Below are 21415 nucleotides of genomic sequence, written 5' to 3'. Positions count from 1 at the left end.
CGGGGCTCTAGTGCTGGTTCCATTTGCTGCTGGTCCTGCTGGTTCAGAGGAGGGGTCAGGGCTCCTGACCGAAAGCTGTCCCTTGCTCTAGCCGGGATTAACCCCGTCAGTGGTTCAGACACCGGGGCTCCATTGGCTGTGATCGGTCTCAATTCTGAGCGGTGGATGTTCTTATGCTGCTCTGGGTGGTCTCTGGACTGGATCTTGTATACGGTGCCAGCCTTATCTAGGCATTCCACAACTTGGTAGACCATTGATTCCCACATGTCTTGGATTTTTCGTCCTCCTGTTCCATGGTTCTTCTTGTAGACTAAAGTCCCTGTTAAGAGGATGGGTGCATTTGGCTCAGGCCGCCGGTGCTCTCTGGACGTAGCAGCTGCCTCGAGATACCTCCGGGCATTCACATAGATAGAGGCTAGGTGATCTTGGTGTCTGGTCACCCAATCTTCCAGTGTGGTGGTCCGGGTCATCTGTTCTTCCTCTGTTTGACCCAGAAGCAGATTGACAGACAGCTGGGGCTTCTGGCCAAACATCAGTTCATAGGGCGAGTGGCCTGTTGACTGGTGGGCAGTGGTATTGTATGCGAATAGTAGCTGAGGGAGCACTTGAGGCCACTTTTGTTTCTTCCCCTCTGGGAGGGAGTGCAAGAGATCGAAGATTGTTCTATTAAATCTCTCGCATTGTCCATTCCCCTCTGGGTGGTATGGGGTGCTCCTGCTCTTTGCCACGCCATACAACTGGCAGAGGCGCTTGAGTAGCTCTCCTTCAAAGTTGCGGCCTTGGTCAGAGTGAATCCGTTTTGGCACTCCGTATGTATAGAACCACTTTTCGGTGAGGACCTTGACCACTGTGTGAGCCTTCTGATCAGACGTGGGATACGCCTGGCTGAATTTTGAGAAGACATCGGTGACGACCAGAATATATCCTTCTGCCATCACTGGCCCTTTCCAAGGTGGCGAAATCAATGGCTATTACCTCCAATGGCTTGCAAGCCATTAGATGTCCCATGGTGGTCCGGACTGCCGTACTGCCTTTGCCACAACGCACCGCTCACACTTGCACCACCGGTCGATATCCAAACGCATGTTCGACCAGTAACACCTCTCCCGGACTAGGCCAGTTGTCCTCTCTGTTCCTTGGTGGCCATGATTGTCGTGTAGACTGGTCAGTACCTCGACCTGCAATGCTTTGGGTAGCAGTAGCTGGTGTACAGCCTCTTGGCTTGGGGGTATCCAGATCTCCCGGTAAAGTACCCCGTGCTTCTCCCTGATCCTCTTCCATTGTCGAGCCAGCTCCAACACCTGAGGCGGTTCTCTGACCCTTTCTGCTCCATTTGGGGGCCGCCCTCTTCTCCAATAGGGCAGGAAGGCTTTAATCACAGGGTCGGTGGCTTGCAGGGCCTGCAGATCAGCCTGGGTGCGCACTGGAGCTGCGTCCACAGCCATAGTGTGGGCTGTGAGCTCTGGTGTCCTGCTGGGGCTCTGTGAGTGGTGGTCTGCCACTTGCGATGGGATGGCGATGCCAGGGAGGGCTGCAGAGATGGGCTGAGTGTTTGGGAGGTGAGAAAGGGCATTGGCATTTCGATTGACAGGGCCCGGTCGGTACTTAATGTCAAAGTTGAAACTGGCCAACTCCGAGGCCCATCGTTGCTCTACAGTCTACAGCTTCCAGCTTAGCTGTCTGCAGATAGCTCAGGGGGTTGTTGTCTGTGTAGATGGTGAACGTGGTTCCCAAGAGGTATTCTCGAAACTTTTCGGTCACCGCCCACTTCAGCGCCAGAAACTCCAACTTCATGGAGCTGTAATTTGACATGTTTCTCTCAGTCTTCCTAAGCCCCCTGCTGGCAAATGCAATCGGCCTGCGTGCTCCATCTTTATTATTCCATCCGTGTTATTCATTCAGTATAATGTAGCTCTGCAAACGTCTCTGTGGGAGCAGGGAGGTGTATGTCATTTTGTCACCAGTGGTGGTGGGTGTGTCTGTCTGGAGGTGTGGGAAGAAGGGTAATTAATATCACCTGTGCCTGGGAACCATTCAGTGTTTGTTTGTTACAGAGAGAGGGTGAGGCAGGGTGCCTATATTTCTGTTGACCGCACTACGTTACTCAGTTTACCATCAACATCAATATACCATCTGCAAGAGCATGTAACCAAAGGTAGAATAAAAAACCTTGCACTACAGCTACGGACTCATGCTCATTCATTGGACTTGCGTGTCGGACAGATCTCCCTGCCCAAGCCCTCTCAGCGGCTTTTTACTTGTCACGTTAAAATAGTCACGTTACATTGTCAACAGAAAGGCTACGGATCCCATATAGCGCTTCGCTGGAATTGCGCATAGAACGATGGACCACTCAGCCACTTTGGATGTAAATCGTGAGTAAAGGAAAACACACAACGGAATGAATGGCAGGACGGCAGCGCATGGCAGCGCAACAGGTGTTAACTCAGTTCATTCATACTGTGTTTATGGAGTGAGTGGATCGCTCGTTTACGCACATCAAGTGGCGGACGTGGATTATTGACGCATTTATTTCTGTTGCTTGACTACTCAGACAATATTTGATTGCTTTCATGAATGGAAAGTAGCTAAGCTGGATTGTCAACATGAGCAAATCAAATGTGAAACAATGTCATTGTGAAACAATGGCTCTCTGAAAATGACAGACTGGCCTCAAAACATGCAACAAGCGATATGGAGACTCATGACAAGGAGTCTAAAGATCCTCCAGGCTTGGGGTTGGGTGAGCTACAGCTTAACAAAATGTCCTCAGACATGGAGCAGGATGTTTTGTCTGGAAAAAAGCAGGATGGAATTCTGCCAAGTGACAGCATCTCAAATATTGGAAAAAGAGGACATGGTTCACAATCTAGGTCCTCCATGACTTGAAGCTCCTCTACTTCTTCCTGTGTCAAAGCAGAAGCCAAAATGGCTGCTCTCCTTACGCGTCAATGGTTGCTTAAGCACAAACAAGATCTGGATTAGCAGGAGGAGGAAATAAGGAAAAGGAAAGAGCAATTTGAGCTTGAAGTGGAGATAGCAGCCTCACAGGCTATGATGGATGTATTTAGAACCTCAAGAAGCAGTGTGAGTGGGAACACATCTAAGAAACCTGATGATAAACGCTGTTTCCATTTGAACAGCATGGAGAGAGGAGCCCATGCTGTTCTCAATATTAATGTGGATTCATCTGTGCCTTGTGGCAGAGGAGAAGTTGATCATCTACTCACATCCAATTCTCATTCCACTAAGCCAAATGAAAGAAAATACTGTGGATGTTGGATCTCGAATAGTCCACCAGAGACCACCCAGGCTTGGGATGGCTCCTAATATGATGACTGGTGTCTCAACACCTCAGTTTGTGGCCGGTACACATGCTCATGTGCCAATCACAGATGGAAGTAATAACTTGTTGTCCATAATGGCAAGACAAAACGAAATTACAGCTATGCTGGTGCAACAGCAGAATGTCTCGTCTTTGCCAAACAGAGAGATCCAAGTGTTTGAGGGAGATCCTCTTCAGTACCATGCTTTTATGAGAACCTTTGAGTACAACATTGAAGAAAGGACAGGTGATGTAAGAGACTGTCTGCACTTCTTGGCACAGTACACCAGGGGGCAACCACGAGAGCTAGTTAAAAGCTGTCAACAAATGCCTGCAGACAGAGGATATTACAAGGCAAAGGCTTTGTTGGAGGAACATTTTGGAAATGAGCAAAAGATTGTTGCAGCTTATTTGGACAAGGCCCTCTCTTGGCCAACGGTTAAGGTAGAGGATGTCAAAGCACTCCAAACTTATGGTCTCTTTTTGAGAGGATGTTGTAACGCAATGGATTACATACAGTACATGTCTGAGCTCAACATGCCTGCAAACATGCTGACAGTAATAAAAAAGTTACCGTACAAGCTGAGAGACAAATGGAGGACGGTGGCTTGTGATATTCAAGAGAGGCGTCATAATAGAGCAACTTTTCCTGACATTGTGAATTTCATTGAGCGCCAGGTGAAAATTATAGCTGATCCTGTATTTGGTAATATACAGGATACTCCAACCACAGTGCGAAGCAATGACTGCAGCAAAGACAGCCAACAGTGTCAATACAACAGAGGAAGTAGTTTTGCAACTACAGTCACTTCCGTGGAGGGAAAGGACTATACGAAAAAGGAAGGAGGCTCACTGGATGAAAATACCTGCCTGTGTTGCGAGGGTGAACATGCACTGGAGTTATGCCGGCTACTGGTGAAGAGGGCACATGAGGACAAGATTGCATTCCTGAGAGAGCACAGAATCTGTTTTGGCTGTTTGTGCAGAGGGCACATAAGTAAGGACTGCAGGAGGCGACTGTCATGTAAAGTATGTGGATCTAGACATCCTAGCATCCTTCATATTTACCAGAAGGACAAGGAGGGAGAGAGAAAAGGAGCAGTGGCAGCTGATACTGACATGGCAGTGGGCAGTACTCTGGTAGCGGTGCAAACGAGTGGTCTCACTGGGGCCGGTGAGCAGGACTGCAAACTATCCATAGTGCCAGTCAAGGTCAAGTCTAAAAAGGGCCATACCATTGTGGAGACTTATGCCTTTTTGGACCAAGGGAGCTCAGGATCATTCTGCACAACAAACCTGATGGATAGACTGAATATCTCAGGAAGAGCAACTGAAATTCTCTTACGTACTGTGGGCCAGGAAAAGGTTGTGGGATGTTGCATTGTGTCAGACTTGGAGGTAGCGGGCCTGGACAGTGGCCTCTACTATGACTTGCCAGACGTCTTCACACAGAAGAAAATGCCTGTCAGCAGGAGCAATATACCACGGCAGCAAGATTTGTACAGATGGCCATACTTGCGTGGGGTATATCTACCTGAAATTGATGGAGACATTGAGCTTTTGATTGGCTTGAACGTACCTAGAGCTCTGGAGCCAGTAAATGTCATTCCAATGTTAATGGGTCATTGTCTGGAGGAGCAGATAATGAGTCATTGTCTGGAGGAGCAGACTGTGAACAACCTAGTGTTACTGCTAACCATATCTCAGTCGTGAAATTGGATGAACTGTGGGAGCAAAATAAACAGAAATATATACTGTCAAATGTACAGTAATAACTTATAAGTGTAAGTGTAAGATTGTAAGATTGTAAAGTGTCGATTTAAAGGTAAAGGTCCAGGAAGATTATGCCAGACTGTACTGTCACCCTGTGCTCAGTGATGCAGTGAGGCACAGTGATGCGTTATAAAGCCTGATGGCTGTCGGAATGAAGGACTTCCTGTGCCGTTCAGTGCTACATCTTATGGTAGTGCTTTACATCATCTGAAAGCTGGGAACCTGAACATTAATTTGAGATGCAGCTCAGCACTGTGTGTAAAGTTCTTCTGGTCATAAATATGTAATACACATTGTATTTTGGTTAAGCACTGATTAATGCTTTTTTGGATTGATACTATTTGTTACACAGATTTGGTGCAAAAAGGTTGGTACCTAGCTTCAAAACCGAGTCAACTACAGCTTCTGAAAGACCCACCGGCAGGATCTCAGAGGGTTAATTAATATGAGTTAATACAGTAATAAGCATTAATTAACATTAGTTAGAAGAAGGTGGATGGAAGGAGAGGAAGTGGAAGACCAAGAAGAGGCTGGGTAGACGACGTCTGTGATTGGAGCGGAATGAGAGGCAGAGTCACAGAGTTGGAGAGAAGAAGTGGGGTCAGAATGGGTTGGAGAGTGATAGGCAACCTTCGGAACGAAGAAGCCACCTGATGATGATGATGATGATGATGATGATGATGATGATGATGATGATGATGATGATGATGATGATGATGAACATTAGTTAATACAGCAATATGCATGAATTAACATTAGTTAATACAGTAATGAGCATTAATTAACATTATAGTTAATACAGTAATATACATTCATTAAGTAGAACAAGAAGAGAGAACCACTTCCAAGAAGCCCAGTGAGGCAAAAAGAAGGATCTGGTGACTTGAGATCAAGGTGGATAGCCTACTATGCAAACTTCTATAAACCATCAATCTGAGGACTTGAAAGGAGCATCTATCCAAAGTAGAGAAAGACTATGTTGACGTTAGCCAAAAACCATATCATCAATCTAAATGAAGACAGATGTCCAATACCAGAAGTTACCAGGCTGAAAATGTGGTACCCAGTCTTATCAAATCAACCACTCCAGATCATATACCCAGACATTTTTGGCTCAAAACGTTCACGTTCATCTTCTCACACAAAAGTTAAGAAATAGCTTGTTTAATTTTCCCAGAATTTGCGTTTGTTCGACAATTGTTTCACATTGTTTCTGTGCTTGCTAGAGTGGGAGAGAACTGAGCAACTGCAGATACTTAGTAACCACGGCAACCCAGGGCACACAGAGGTTATATTATCGTATAGCTCTGCTCAGCATCATAGTGCAAATACTCCACCTCAGTACTTGCGTACTGAATAAAAACTCACAATGTACCTCTACATACAAACATCTGTCCGACCACACCCCCATCCGCTACCTACATAAGCAGGGGTGTGGCCATGCCCTCATCTCCTTCTTCACTTTCACCACAAGGAAGTGCCTGTATACCAAACACTTTGAGCTAGGTTGTTAAACTGAAGAAAGTTGAGAAAGCGTTCACATTATTTCTTGTTCTTTTCTTTCTCTCACAATTTCAAAAGAAAATAACTAAGCTATAATGTTTACCTCGGGGGGTCGCGCTAGCAACGTCACCCTTCACCAGCAGTTCTCCGTTGCCTCCTCCGTCGTGCGTCTTGGGGCGGGTTTGACTCCGCGGTCGTGGAAGTCACTCGCGCCCGATAGGCGTCCGGTGGGTAGCTTGCCTCTCCAAGGAGCTGGTGCACCAGCGGCATCTCCTGTGAGATGGCCTGCTTCTCCGTGGCCGATGGAAACTGAGGATTACATGGTGGAGGCAGATGCATTCTTGTTCGATGCTCCGATGGAGACACGTCACTCTCCCTTTCAGGATGTGGCAGGGGGTGATATGTCTCCTTGGGGTTCCTCGTATTCTGGTGTTGGGTTAGAACCTCCCACTCAGCGACGGGATGCCCTGCTATCAGCCACATCGGATGGTGGCTCTGCAATGGGCCTCTCGTATGTGAGGGACGCGGGCTCAGTGGATGAAGGTGCGCATGGGGAACTACGTGCCTTGTTCCCGGATCTCATGGTGGCAGCAGCAGTCGCAAACGGCGTGCCGCTGCCGCAGCCACTGCCTGCTCCTGTCCCTGATGATTTAATAGGTCATTTATGGCAATGTCGTCCTGTGAGGGAGATGGGCGTTGTCTGCCCATTTTTCCCCTCAATGGAGGCCTACGTACGTCAGGGACAGGTGGTCTCCCACATCACTGGCCTCACCGCCTATAGCTTATTCCCAGCGGAAGAGTGCTGCAGAGTGCTTCCGCGTTTTCCCTGATTGGCTGCGACACGCCCCGTGGCAGCGCGGCAGCCGCACCGCGGAGCGGAGCGGCAGAGCTTGCGGCATTATGTAGCCGCAATCCCCGATGTTTTTCATTCAACGCTTAGCTCAACTGGCAGCGCTGCGGTCCTGCGGTCCGTTGGTGACAAGTTCGAATCCCTTAAATTTTTTTTAAATTTTTTTTTTAACATGCATTCTTTCGCCGGTTAAGTTTAGGCATGTTAACTTAAGGTTAAGGTTAAGGTTAGGCATTGTTTCGGAGTTGGTTAAGGTTAGAAGGGTTAAGTTTAGGCGCTGTTAAGGAGCTGGTTAAGGTTAGAGTTTGTCTTAGAGAATGGCAATATTCTTTCGGAGTTGGTTATGGTTAAGGTTAGGCATGGTTAAGGTTAAGGTTAAGGTTAGGCATTGTTTCGGAGTTGGTTAAGGTTAGAAGGGTTAAGTTTAGGCGCTGTTAAGGAGCTGGTTAAGGTTAGAGTTTGTCTTAGAGAATGGCAATAGACAGCCTATTTCCGCGCTGCAGCGCGAGGCAATAGACAGCCTATTTCCGCGCTGCAGCTCTCTCGCGCTGCCGTGGTCACATGGGCGTCATGGCCAATCAGAGAAAACGCGGAAGCATGCGACGCACTCTTCCGCTGGGAATAAGCTACACGCGGCCTCACCCCCGCCTACGTGCAAGTCACAAGGGTGGTGGGTCTGGTCGAGGGAATGAAGGAAGGGGTGCCTCGGCTTGATAGACCGATGGCGTCTCTCCTTTGTCCTGAGGTGGTGTGGGAGCCATTGCGGAAGCCGGTTCCCCACGGGAAATCGGCGAGGCGGTTGGCCAACTGGAGCGACCAGTCGTTCATCGCCGGTACTCAAACCCTGGCTGCTACGTCCAACATCGCGCAGCTAGCGAGGTTTATGTCCGGGATGATGATGGGCAGTACGATGCTGACTGAACAACAACATATTCAGCACGCCCAGGCGGCCGGAGCCATCCTGCATCTGATCCAGCTGCAGGCCATAGCCGCCGGGAAGGTACGCGCCCTGGCCACTCTAGTCCAGCGCCATCTTTGGCTGGAGCAGGCAAGAGTGCCGGACAGGAAGAGGCTTCCCCTGCTTACGGCGCCCCTCTCCGATGCTGGGCTCTTCAGGTCGGCGATGCAGCTCATGACTACAACCTGCAGGGATATGGAGGAGGAGCGGTCGGTGCTCCAGCCCCATTTCCCCCCGCCCGATGTCGCCAGTGGAGTCAGACAGAGGCCTCGTCGTCAGGGACCCACGAACGATGCCGCCGCCACTACCACCGCCACTGCTGGCCCTTCGGCGAAGAAGGCCAGGAGGAGAGAGGGCGCCTCGACCACCGCAGCCGGCCCACCCACGCCCGGAGGTGACGGTAGGGATCGTCGAGACCAGGCACCCCTTTACCGTCCCTCCGGGGCTAAAGCTCCCCGGGGTGGCAAGCTGATGTGACTTTTTCCCCTCCTGTTACCCCTGTTCCCTTCCCCGGCCCATCTATGTTTTTTGTTATACAAATAAAAAGTCCCTCCTAGGAGGGACTGTATTTTGTTACAAACTGTGTGTTTATTCACTACATATGATGGGGATACGATGTGTAGATCCTCGCCTAGTGTGGGGTTGATAAGAGAGCTAGACTTTTTTAGTCTTTGGTTGGTCGCTACATATATATATGTGTGCTTAGCAAGGCCTGTGGCTAACACTCGGTCGAAAGGGTTTCTTTCTTCCTCGGCCTGGAGACTTATGTTCTTCCTATAAAGGTAGAGGTTAGTTCTGTTACTTAAAACAGTGATATTGAGCCACAACGCTGTAGTGTTGGTCTACAGAAGTGCTTGTGTGTGTGTAATTGTACCACAGTCTTTTAGACCGCTCTCTCTCTCTCTATCAATCTTCTGTGTTCTTGAAACATAATACACGGGTGTCGTGTTCACACATAAACCTTGGCCTTGTTATAAACCCTGTTCACAGACGTTGTCGTCTGTGGCTAGCATGCGTTGGGTTAGCTTATCCTATGTATATACGCTGTTCATTTAGCATGCTGGCTATCTTAAGGTATCATCGCTGTTTATTATTGTCGTATACGAGGGTTGGGTTTGCGAGGGGGTAACCGGATAAACCCCTCCTTCCCTCTTTTCTGATTGGTTGGGGGGTTGACCCTCTTTTCATTTGGTCCTGCCGTGCTGATTGGTCAGTACGGCACGGGGGTGGGAGGGGGGGAAAGGAATTCCCTGACTCCTCACCTATCACGTCGGTTGAGTCATGGGATTCCCTCCGTCATAGAATACGTGACTGGGCACGTTTCTATTGGGCGCTGACTTCCGTGAGTTCTTTACAGGCCCCATGTGTGGTTCTCTGTTATTGTCAAGTTGTCGTGGCAGAGCGTAGGGACTTGGTGTTCTGCTACGCTCGATATATGTGTAACTTGAGCCTTTTGGTCACATGGCTCAATGTTACATTTACTTTTCAAATTGTTGCTCACGTGGGAAGTCTCTCTGGGGGTTCCCGTCCCCTCCTTGTGGAGTAGGTTGACGGGGTATTGTCTTTTTCCCTCAGCCGCGTCACATGGGACCCATGTCCGTCTTCTTTTTTCTCTTTTTTATAGAAAAGAGGAAATAAAGAACAACAGCTTCTTGTCGTTCTCCCAGGCGGCTTGGAGGAACAATGTCTGGTGTCTTGTTAGACTATCCATTGATGTATTTTGGGTCTCGACGTGTACATAGTGCTGGCCCTGGGTGCTTCTCATAAGAATCACGCATGGGCCTGCGCGCCTTGGTTGCTCATCATTAAAACGGCGGTTTTATGGGGCGACTGGGATGGAGTCTGTCTCTTCCGAGTGCCAGTGTTGTCTCGATGAATTCTCGTTCATATCTGGGGGATGTTAATGGAATAAATCAAAGCATAGGTAGAGGGGTCTCACGCCCTTGGGGTGGGCCACCAAGCGTGGTACGTAAGGGACTGTCTGGGTGGCGCCCTCTATAATGTTTTAGATCGACACGCGTACCTACCCCCCTCCTAGTGTTGGGGATGTCGGCGTGATTAGGGCATGGGACTGGTTCTGGTCACGCCGGTCCAGGTCAGTTAACCCATTGTCCGCCGGGGACGCAGATCTGCTGTTCTGGTACCCTGAGGGACTTGTGCTTTTTTCGGGGGGAAAAATGCCGGGTCGGCCCGGGTGTCACAGGGTTTTGACGTTATGGAGATGTTCGTGGTTGTGTTACTACGTGTTACCCCTCACTGTTGCTTGGTCCATGCTGTGTTGTACCTTGCGCTGCGCTAAGGGGGCCTGGTCCTTCTCCATTCTTTTCGCCCCTCTCTTCTCCTGCTTAAGCATGGCTGGGAGGGGGCTGTTGAGGTTGTTCTTATGGAACTCCTCTGGCATCTCTGTGTACGTCCCGGTCCGCCGGGCCCGGTCCGAAATTGTTTTCGTCGACCCGTAGGCCTGGGATAACCCTTTTTTGAAAACTGAAACACTTGTACTGCGGTATAGCCAGTGTATACCCGCAGGTGTGTTTTGGAGTTTTTTCTTGAGGGGTTATAGGAACAACCACCTCATGTTAGAACCAAGGGGGTGGTTGGTTCCCTGGTGTGTTGGAGCGGAGTCAACTGCCGGGTTAACCGCTTGAGTGTGCCCCCGCACTTTTCACGACGTCTGCCAATCGTGTCAGCCTTCTCTGCCTCGACCCCTCTAGAGAGTTGGGTTTTTTTTGTGGAGGCTGTGACATGGTGCACAACAATGCCAGCATACGCCCCTTCCGCCGGGGTGCTGTTTCAGCTGACCCCTTTGGCGCCTGTCTAGTCCGCAGTGCTCCAGGCTCAGGTCAAGTGCCTGCTGCCTGGATTGAGGGATCGACCTCTTCTAGAAAAGGGAGGTCGTCTCCCCGGTGCGCTGCCTGCTCCCGCTGTAGGTGTAGCCTCTTGAGTGCTTCGAGTTTACAGCCATGCCACCCTGAACACGCCCGATCTCGTTCGATTTCGGAGGCGGTATAGGTTCAGGCCTGGGTTGTGCTATTGGGGGGAAGGGCCTGCTCTTGGATGGGCCCTGTCCGAATACGCTGGCGATGTGGGGGGCGGTGTCACTAGTGACCGCCTGGTGAGGTCTCCATGCTGTGGCGTCATTGGCCTCTCCAGGCCCCCTTTTTCCGGGGGGGTCCTGTCCCTTCTGGGTCTGGGTCCTCCTTCTCGCTCCGCTGCTACGCCGTGCTACGGTCTTGCCACGGGGTTGGGCTTTGCTCTTGACCCCGTGATTTTAGGGGTGGTAATGGGGGTTTGTTCCTTTTCCGTTCGTTCCCTAGTGGCATGCGGGTTGTGCGTTTGTGTAGTCGTGGGTACACCCCACGGTCTGCTCACCCTGTGCGTTGAGTTGCTCAAGCTCCTCTTCGCGCAGTCGGATCCATCTCCCTCCCGTCCTCCAATAGGGAGGGTCGGGGGGGCTCGGGTCCTCCCCGGTTCTGATGGTTGTGGGGGGCCTCAGTGGGGTACATTTGTCGAGCTCAGCTCTGCTCAGCTCCTGTGTTGCACTATGACGCTGAGCAGAGCTATACGATAATATAACGTATGGTTATGTATATAACCATAGTTATATGAGTATAGTAGTGTTGTCAAAAATATCGAAGTATCGATACATATCGATACTGAATATTTAAAAAGGTTTCGATACTCATTTCCCGAAATACCGATACTTTCTGCAGTACCGATACCAGCTGGCTTGCTCCCGCAAGTTGTTGACAGACAGACGCGCTGCCAGAGCACGCTTGCCCTTCCGCCTCCTCCTCCTCCTCAGAGACCGGCAACAGACACAAGCTGCTGCTGCAGCCTCCTCCCCCTCACAGCCGGGAGTGTTCAGTTTATAAACAAAGCTATTATTAGCTAACGTTAGCTGTCGTTCCTCCGTTAGCTTATGCTAGCTAGCTGGCCACATTTATAATTACTTCATGGAAACGGAGTAACGTCAAGCCGAGCCCACCCACACTACACCAGTACACGCATGAACTCGACACAACTACCATGTTTCCAACGTTAGGTCGAGCGGAGCCCATCCTACACTAGTACACGCATGAACTCGACACAACGTTACCCCGCCTCCATGAAGTGTCCAATTAGCAGCAATGTTGTTGAAAATGTAAAGTTAATAAATGCTCCGAGCATAGCTCCGGAGAAATCTCCCTCTCTCTCTCTCTCACGTACCCTTGTTTTCGGGTCATAACTAGAAAGGTGCGCTCAGTAGACCTCAAATCTCCAGCAGCCACTCTCTCTTTCTCTCTCTCTCTCTCTCTCTCTCTCTCTCTCTCTCTCTCTCTCTCTCTCTCTCTCTCTCTCTCTCTCTCTCTCTCTCTCTCTGATCTAAAGATAAACAAAGGTTTTTGTGTTATATTTATCTTCTCTTATAGTACCAGAGAGAAGCTGAGGAGAATCAACCAGCAACAAAAGCTAATTTTTTATTTTTTTTTATATCGAAATGGTATCGAAGTATCCATACTTTTCAAGGTATCGTATCGAAGTCGAAATTCCAGTATCGTGACAACACTAGAGTATAGTGACGCTCAGCGTCAGGACTCCCCTGCGGCCCCTTGATCTTGCCTTGTGGTGAAAGATTGGGAAGGAGATGAGGGCATGGCCACACCCCTGCTTATGTAGGTAGCGGATGGGGGTGTGGTCGGACAGATGTTGGTATGTAAATGTACATTGTGAGTTTTTATTCAGTGCGCAAGTACTGAGGTGGAGTATTTGCACTATGACGCTGAGCGTCACTATACTCATATAACTATGGTTATATACATAACCGTACGTTATCAGGTTGATGCTAGGTCACATGGAGTCGTCAGTTTTAGACCAAGCTGCAAAGTTGCAAGTCGTCATAATTTGAACCTTAAAGTCCGGCTAAAGTTAATTCAGAGATTTGTTTCTCACATCATACTGAAAATAGTTTCTGAAAACATGTGAGAAGACTGAATTATGTAGAACGAATTGTAGAGTTTGACCCATAAACTATTTCCCACCATTCTTTTGTTCAGGATTTTCAAGCAACATTTGTAATACTTTCTACATGTTATACAAATATATACTGCTTGGCTTCTATGATGACTGGTCTAAAACAAGTACGAGTACTATATTATTAACTTTATTCTCTCATTAGCCACATTTCATATTCACAAATGTATTTAGTAATAATTAGTAAACACATAAACCTATATTTATTGTATTTGAATTAGGTCAATCAATATATAAAAAATACACTACACTACACACCTGGGCCCTCATTCATCAACGTGTTCTACGCACAGATCTGTGCTTACCCTGTGCGTACGATCATTTCTAAGCAAAGAGTGGGATTCATCAATTTCGATTTGAACTTGACTCCGTGCTTACATCTACGCACAGGTCAGACCAGGCGTACCTGGCGCCCAGTGGTAGAATATATTATTACAACAAGGAAATGAGCTTCTGTGCATAATAACACTGGCATGTTCTGTACGAACCGTAGTTCATTATAGTTCATTGTAAAATAGCAACAGTAGTGTAATTATGGTCAAAACCCTATAAATAGCATTTGGAATAATAGATCTTTCTCTCAGAATGAATGCAGCATGGTTTATATAGCGTTATCGGAATATACGGGGTGTAGGCTACTGACTGACTGCGCTCCGCGTAGCTTGATTGATTGATTGATTGATTGAAAAGTTTATTAACAGATTGCAGAATGGGTACAGTACAGTACAGCTCAGTACATACAATTGTTAATTGGGGATGCAGACCAGAGAAAGACTTTCGTATTGTTTACATCAGGGTCCCCCATTTTCAATTCATCATAAATCATAAAGCTCAACTCGTTATTATTTTGCGCAGACCGCAGAAACACGGGAACGTTTTGATTATATTTAAAAGGCTTTACGTTAAACGAAACAAGTGGAATTTCGAAGCTGTAAGCAGAATACAAGTCATATGAATATAGTGTTCTTCCCCCTTTTTACTGTATAAGAAAGAATAGAAAACGCATTGCAATGACACCAGATAGTGGACAGACTATGTATATGATGGGATTCAAGTTCGCGTTTTTGTTGATCATAGGCATGCTGTCAGAGTATGATATCAGAACATTTGTCGTCACAGATCATGTCCTAATAGAACATAGGCTATGGCATGGATCGTGATATTGTGTGGACTGTTATTATTACTGTCTGTACCGGTACCACCCATTGTGACAACAGCCTTGTGAGTCCCGCACACAAACATGATGGAATTCAAGTTCATGTATTGAAAGGCAGGCTACATCATACATGCAGTGAGATTCATTGCTACCCAATACTGACATCAAAATAGATTGTAGTATGCCTCTAGAAATCATATGCAGCAGGTAGAAAATTGACGGGAGATCCATCGCGATTTGGAATAAAATTGAGGAGAACTTTAATCCCTGGGTATTAATCAAACAACACGGGAAAAGGCAGTCATATTCCAGCGCGGTATTTATTAGTGTTTGCGCTGCCCAGGCAGCAATGGTTAATAGATATCATATCCGACATCACCGCAAGTGTACACGTCTGTCAGCCTGTCTCATGACACGCTTCCCTCGGCTTAGTCCATTTTTCCACATTTCATGGGTGTATTCCATTACCGTATATGGTTAATCGGGGCGTTTCTGGTATGCAAATACGTGAAAGCGTGCACGACCCGCGGCACAGAGCCAAGGTGGGATTCATCATGACAGGTGTGCGTAGAGCCTGCGTACGCACGTGTGATGAATCCCGACTTCCCTGTGCGTACACTAGTTCTACATTCCGTGCTTACGCGTGGAAATAGAACATGTTCTACGCACATATTGATGAATGAGGGCCCTGGCTTCTATGTAGCTCAACTGTATTTCAATTGCATACTTAACACATTTATTTGATCGATTCACGCTCTCGAGGCAAACCATGTACAGTGTTCTAAAATGTACTGTACGGTACGTGACGTATGTTTACCAGAGGACAAAATACATGGGTTGGCGCGCGGTACAATTTTGTGAATGGGACTGTTCGGATGACAGCTGTCAGATGAGATCATATTCTTGTTTACATTTGTGGAACGGGACGTCAATTCCGCGGCCGCGGCGGAGGCTCGAGCCGTGGCAGGGGGGTTATCACTCGAGTGGCGCCGCCCGTCGGGCAATAGTATGAACAGAGATTTCGCCGAGCATATGAGCGGTTTTGGGAGGCGGTCAGGCAATGAGGTTGGCTGGGAGGAAGAGATACAGACCCACCCACCCCCTCCTAATGTACAGTCTCCTCCCCACCGTATGTATATATTCTCTCATTTTCCCGTAACTCCAGCATCATTAACACCACGGTAACTCCCCTACATGTATCTGACCATTCCTTCATATCCTTCTCACTAACTCTCATGCTTAACCGGAAGGTCTTCATCCCAACTCAAACCGTCTCACTCAGACGCAACCTGCCCTCCCTATCCCCCTCCACCCTCTCCTCTGACATAATATCCGCTCTACCTTTGAGTGACACCTTCTCTGCTCTCTCCACAGAGATGGCAACCTCCACCCTCCTCTCAGCCCTTGCAACCTCCTTCGACAAGCTCTGTCCCCTCGTTGAGAAACCTGCCCGCCGTTCCCCACCCAGTCCATGGCTGACGGATGCAGTGAGAGAACAAAGACAGGTCCTGAGAGCGGCTGAGAGGAAGTATAGAAAGTCACGCCTCACTGCTGACATCGACACATATCACAACCTCTTGTTAACATTCTCCAAAACCATCACGAATGCCAAAGCTTCTTTCTTTCACCATAGGATCGAGGCCTCTGCCAAGAATCTTCGCAAACTGCATGCTACCATGTCCTCCCTCATCTTTTTCTGCCGAACACTTTGCGATCTTCTTTGAGGAAAAAGTGGAGAACATCCGCACCTCCTTTTCCCAACCCCCACCCATTCCAAACACTGAATCGAGAACCTCATCCTTCACTCTGGCATCTTTCTCTCCCATTACAGAAGCCGAGACCCTGACACTGGTAACGTCGAACCGTCCGACTACATGCCAGCTGGACCGGCTACTCTCCCCACTCCTCCAGACCATAGCACCGGACATCCTCCCATTCCTAACTGCAACCATCAACTCCTCACTCAACTCGGGGGTGGTCCCCACCTCCCTAAAACAAGCCAGAGTCACGCCCCTCATAAAAAAACCAACCCTGAACCCCACCGTCATAGGCAACTATCATCCTGTCTCTCTTCTCTCCTTCCTTTCTAAAACACTTGAACGTGCTGTATCCAACCAACTTACTGCTTATCTCTTACAGAATGACCTCCTAGACCCTAATCAGTCTGGCTTCCGGACTGGCCACTCCACAGAAACGGCCCTCATTGCGGTCACAGAGGCACTTCACTTAGCAAAAGCGAAAGGCCTCTCCTCTGTTCTGATTCTCCTAGATCTATCTGCAGCCTTCGACACAGTCAACCATCAGATCCTCCTCGCGGCCCTCGCAGGAATGGGAGTGGCTAGATCTGCACTGACATGGCTGACATCATACCTCAATGACCGCTCCTACCAAGTGTCATGGAGAGGGACTCTGTCGGCCACCCGCCCCCTGCGGACGGGTGTCCCCCAGGGCTCGGTCCTAGGACCCCTTCTCTTCTCCCTCTACACTAAATCATTAACATTATCACGTCTCATGGCTTCTCATATCATTGTTATGCCGATGATACTCAACTTCTCCTCTCCTTCCCTCCCTCAGATATCCACGTCTCTGAGCGGATCTCGGCCTGTCTGTCCGACATCTCCGCCTGGATGACGACCAACCACCTCAAACTGAACCTAAGCAAAACAGAATTGCTCCACCTGCCGGCCAAATCCTCCCCCCTGACCGACCTCTCCATCACAGTCGAGAATGCAGCTGTGACCGCGTCCCCGACCGCCAAGAACCTTGGTGTTGTCCTCGACGACCAGTTGAACTTCTCTGCTCACATCGCAGCGACAACCAGAACCTGCCGATTCCTCCTGAGCAACGTCAGAAGGATCCGCCCCTTCCTGACAAAAGAAGCCACCCAACTCCTCGTCCAATCAACAGTCATCTCCCGCCTCGACTACTGCAACGCACTGCTAGCTGGCCTCCCGGCCACTGCCACCAAGCCTCTTCAACTCATTCAGAACGCAGCGGCCCGCCTGATCTCAAACCTACCGAAGTCGGCCCATGTCACCCCACTTCTTAGGGACCTGCACTGGCTCCCCATTGCTGCACGTATCCGCTTCAAGGCCCTCGACCTAGCATACCGTGCGGCAAAGGGAACCGCTCCCGCCTACCTCCGGTCAATGGTCTCTAACTACACACCCTCAAGACCCCTACGCTCTGCATCTTCTGGCCGCCTTAGACCTACTCCTATACAAGCTCCGGGAGGGTCATCAAAGAGAAGCCGCCTATTCTCAGTCCTTGCCCCACAATGGTGGAATGAACTACCCACCCCAGTTAGGACAGCCGAATCCCGTCCAATCTTTCGCCGTCGACTAAAGACGCACTTCTTCAACCATTATCTGAAATACATTTTTTTTTTTTTAATAAATTCTAACCCTAACTAACCTTACTGTCATGCACTTGCCCTAATAAACTAACCTACACTGTAACACGCAACACTTTGATGAATATTGTTACTCAGCTGATAGAGTTGTATCCTTCCTGATGACCTGTCGTACAGAACTTGTAAGTCGCTTTGGATAAAAGCGTCAGCTAAATGACTAAATGTAAATGTAAATGTCTCCCCACCGTATGTATATTTCTCTCCCACCCACCCACCCCCTCCTAATGTACAGTCTCCTCCCCATCATATGTATATATTCTCTGTTAGGATCTATGGGTAACACTGTATATTTGCATATCGTATATGTTGTGAAGGGCCAGATTAAAGCTGAGAATCTACATTTATTGTTTTATATACATTGTATATTATTTATATATACACGGTATATCCCTTTAAACCGGCGTTCGAACCATAGGAATATTCGCTCTCCTTATTGGATAGCGCCCTAGGCGCCAGCCCGCAAGCCCCCAACGTCAGGTTCAAAGACAAGCTCAGGCATGTCGTAACATGCCCGGAGACAGCGTATTGATTCCAGACAAGAACTGAGGTTTGGGACTAGATAATCACTTAAGTATATATTAGGGCTGGGCGATATGACCAAAAATGTTATCGCGATAAAATTATAAAATTATTTTCATATAACTCGATATCGATAATTATCGTCGATATAATGTCTGTCAAGTTTAATTAACTTATTATGCCCGGCGCCGATACGCGGGCTGACTTGTTTTGCTGCTGTGAATGTCTCGAGAGTCGAATTGATGTCGTCATCAGTCCGCGCACGTTAGCAGAGCGGAGTATCTCAAGCGGAGTATCTCATGACTCAAAAATGACCCTAAAATACTCTGTTCCGCCCAATTCATTGCAACGACGTCCACCGTATACCCCACACTACTATAACAGTTACCCTCAGAATTCAAAACACACACCAACTCGGCAGGTAACCTGTGAAATAGCGGCGTGCAAGCTAATTAGCCATAGCCAGCCCCGTTTCCAAGCGGAGTATTTCATGACAATGTACTAAAAAATGACCCTAAAATACTCTGTTCCGCCCAATTCATTGCAACGACGTCCACCGTATACCCCACACTACTATAACAGTTACCCTCAGAATTCAAAACACACACCAACTCGGCAGGTAACCTGTGAAATAGCGGCGTGCAAGCTAATTAGCCATAGCCAGCCTCGTTTCCAAGCGGAGTATTTCATGACAATGTACTAAAAAATGACCCTAAAATACTCTGTTCCGCCCAATTCATTGCAACGACGTCCACCGTATACCCCACACTACTATAACAGTTACCCTCAGAATTCAAAACACACACCAACTCGGCAGGTAACCTGTGAAATAGCCGCGTGCAAGCTAATTAGCCATAGCCAGCCTTGTTTACCGAGTCCTACCTCCTTCCGGGTCTCCTTCCTCTATCGGCCATCTCCTTCACCGATTGGTTGTTAGTGCGTGTGCTCATATCCAAGCTTGGAAAATCGATATATCGAAACTTTGCGACCACGTTTCATGTTTATTTCGAGGAAATAATTTATCGCGATAGTTATCGTTATCGTTTTATCGCCCAGCCCTAGTATATATACGGCGCAGGTGCGCACAGCAGCAGTTCGTTCATCAAGTTCATCACGAGTCAACGGGTAGTGAAGTGAGCAACCGTGCGTTGAGAACACGTGCGAATAGAATAGTAAAGTGTCAGAGTTTAATGCAGTAACGTCAAGTTCGACCTAGTTTAATGTGAAGTAAATAGTCGTTCATTTATTGTATATCGTGCAACCACAGTTCGTTCGTGTGTAGCATTACCTAACGGTTCGTGTACGTGAAGTCCCTTTATTCTTCATTGAATCAGACTGAGTATCCGAACATTCCTCTATCTCAGTCTAGACCTTACAACTCTGAGAGGAACCCAGTGTCTCCAGGCGGTACCAGCGTTGCCTTCTATAATTGCTATTATACGCCAGGTGGCGTCAGACTAGTACCCATCGTAGGAATCCTGCTATTCCCAGTGACTCATGCTACTGACTGACTTTATGCATATTCTTCGCCATACAAGCGCGACCCTAATTCTCATTCTGTAACCTAATGTTGCATAATAATAAAATACCCTCAAATACTATTTCTTTGTCAATGCCGTGTTATTATGAGTGTTCACCATCTATATTCGATGTACTGTCTGGCCAGTAATTAAAGTACATACCTAGCAGTGGTTTAATCTATCACAATCTTTAATACAGTCAGTGTTTTGTAACCCCTCAGTTACAATTGGTCCTTCGAGCCGGAGGGTATCAGTGATATTTAATATAATATTAATATTGACATGGCCAGCGGTGGACACTCTCCAAACGGCTCCCCCAAGCTAGAACGCCCGCAGCGCAAACGTCAGCCACCTCCATATCTAGAGGACTTCGCTTTCGTTTTACCCCCTAGCTTATCTAAACAGACGTTAAATACGGATAAAACGGATAGTTTAAGCATGCCCACTCCTATCGACTTGGCGGCCCTGCCAGTAGAGACCCCAGTGGGTTCAAACGAAACTGACTTAGCTCACGGGGGGGACCAAGCGGGACATGATGTGACTATACCTCCAGACAGCGTCACCGGGATAGACCCCGGAGCGCCCCAGGATAAAGAAAGCGCTCCAGGGATAGACCCCGGCGCCCAACCAACCCAAGAGCGCGTACCCGAGACAGACCTCGGCGCGCAACCAAGAGAAGAGTACCGTGCTCAAGAGATAGACCTCGGAGCGCGCCAGGAGAACAGGTCTCCACCAAGCCCTGTCAGCGCCCGATCACCTCCGTCAGTGTCATCCCCCAGTGAGGCGGACCAGAGACTGGCGCAAGCCTTGATCGCCACGCTGACAGCTTCAACCGAAAGAGACCGACTCCAGGGTGAGCGCGACCGGCTTCAAGCAAAGACGCTTAGTGAGCGCGAACACTCTGCAACGGAACGAGAGCGCCTCCACGCGCAACTCCAAGCACAAGCCCTTAGTGAGCGCGAACACTCTGCTGCGGAACGAGAGCGCCTCCAGGCGCAACAACTAAGCGAGTGCGAACAACGAGAGCGCCTCTAGGCGCAACAACTAAGCGAGCGCGAACACTCTGCAGCGGAACGAGAGCGCCTCCAGGCGCAACAACTAAGCGAGCGCGAACACTCTGCAGCGGAACGAGAGCGCCTCCAGGCGCAACAACGGAGTGAGTACGAAGGCATCAGACTGGAGGAGAGGCGCCTTCAGACGGAAGAGAACATCCAGCGAGAACACGCCAATGCACAGCGCGAAGCAAAGCGCGACCGGCTACAGGCGCAGATGATAGAACAATTGATCGCCAGGGCGACCCCCCCTCTCTCCGCACGGAGCTCCCGGAGATCATCACGACAAGGGTCTAGGGCACCTTCCCCTACCCAACAAAGCTACACGGGACCCGGC

Source organism: Notolepis coatsorum, assembly GCF_963971535.1.
Source record: "Notolepis coatsorum genome assembly, chromosome: 1".
Taxonomy (NCBI): Eukaryota; Metazoa; Chordata; class Actinopteri; order Aulopiformes; family Paralepididae; genus Notolepis; species Notolepis coatsorum.
The sequence above is the reverse complement of the archived record's forward strand: the minus strand, read 5'-3'. Positions refer to the sequence as shown.